At 40.4% G+C, this 1,749-nt stretch overlaps 1 pseudogene; it reads right to left on the bottom strand.

Annotated features, from left to right (window-relative positions):
- Positions 1–208: 208 nt before the first annotated feature.
- On the bottom strand, positions 209–1,082 carry LOC103205951 (annotated as a pseudogene).
- Between the last annotated feature and the right edge of the window lie 667 nt (positions 1,083–1,749).

The raw sequence follows: 1,749 nt of genomic DNA, 5'->3' as shown, positions 1-1,749 counted from the left end.
AACATAACTACTAGGAGCTTCAAAGGAAGCGAAAATGCGACTAGGCACAGGGCAGTATGAATTAATGAACCTGGGAAGGACAAGGATGGGGAGAACAGTGAGCATGTGCTAAAGATACTAGGGGAGAGGGTCTAGTGAAAAATTTAATCTTAGACAAGCTCCTAGGTAAAGAAATAATGGGATAAGATTTCTAAACCCCACTATGTGTTTAAGAGTCACCCTCGCCATTGACATTCTCTCTGTCATCCTCTTCTCCATCAACCTCTTTTTCATCAACCTTGATCAACTCCAGCTGGTCATCCCCCTGATCTTCATTATCATCATCATCCAGTAGGTCCCTCTCCTCAGCAGAGTCATCTGCACCCCCTCAGACTCCATCTTCACATTAGTCTCATCTTTCTTCAGGGAGCTGGTGCTCTTCTCCTCCTCTGACTTATCATTCTTCATCTCTCCTTGTTTGCTCTGTTCCTTCTCAATTTTTTCCAGGCTTTTCAGTAGAGAATTGACTTTTTGCTTTATCTGGGTCAACTCCTGTTTAATGGTCTGAAGATCATCTCCTTTCAGTTTTCCAGACTTGGAAGAGATCCCCATTGTCTACCCTTGGAATTGAAGCCACTTTTACCCCTTCGTGAGATGTTTCCTGATACACGCTGGCACTTTGAGGGCACTACAGTCTGAGCAATAGGAGGAGAAGGAGGAACACGTGCTGGGTAACTTCACATCCTGTCATAATAATCTCACTGGAAGTCATAGTCCAAGTCAAAAGAAGAACCATACATCTCCACTGCAGATCATTTCACACCTGCTTTTCCTCTGTTCAATTTTGGCTCTGCAGCCAGATTAATATCTAAAACCTGGCCAGCAATCATTCTGCCATCTTCTCCTGCTACAGCAGCCTGGGCATTTCTTTCATTAACATATTGAACAAAGGCAAAGCCCTTATGAAAAGAGCATCCCACAATTTTGCCATACTTCAAGAAAACTGCCTCTACATCAGACTTCTTGACCACAAACATGTTGAGATTTGCAATAAATACACGAGAGTTTATGGAGCGAGGATCTGTCTTGTTGGTAACATTCATTGCTGGCCATGGTGTTTGATAAGGTTTGTCACAAAGCTGCAAAATGTAGCTGAAGATAAAAAAAATCTCACTTCTCTTCATCAGACAACTGCTCCTCCAGATCCGCCATCTTCCTTCGGGTGACAAATCGTGGCAACCCTTCCATCTTCTTTTGATGTTTTCTGCATCATTCAATATTTTTCTCATAGACTCTTTCAATATTGCAACATGAGACTTGAATTTTTTCTTCAGTTCTTTCAGCTTGAGAAATGCTGAGCGTGTTCTTCCCTTTTGGTTTTCTAACTCCAGGTTTTCACACATTTCATTATAATATTTAGTTTGTCTTCTTGAGTTCCTCTTTGCAAGCTTCTGTTCACCTCTTTTATCTTGTCATTTCTTCCATTTTCTTTAGCTACTCTCCATTCAAGAACAAGCTTCAGAATCTCTTCTTACATCCATTTTGATCTTTTCTTCCTTTCCTGTCTTGTTAATGACCTTTTGTTTTCTTCAGGGATAATGTTCTTGATGTCATTCCACAACTCGTCTGGTTTTCAGTCATTGGTGTTCAATGTGTCAAATGTTTTCTTCAGTTGGTCTCTAAATTTATGTGGGATAAATCAGGGTCATATTTTGGCTCTTATAGACTTGTTTTAATTGTCTTCAGCTTTAACTAGAATTTGCATATAAG

The sequence above is a fragment of the Orycteropus afer genome, unplaced genomic scaffold (genome assembly GCF_000298275.1).
Source record: "Orycteropus afer afer isolate SDZICR_OR568_19922 unplaced genomic scaffold, OryAfe1.0 scaffold00011, whole genome shotgun sequence".
NCBI lineage: Eukaryota > Metazoa > Chordata > Mammalia > Tubulidentata > Orycteropodidae > Orycteropus > Orycteropus afer.
Note: the sequence above shows the minus strand (reverse complement) of the source record. Positions and strands in the feature narration are given on the sequence as shown.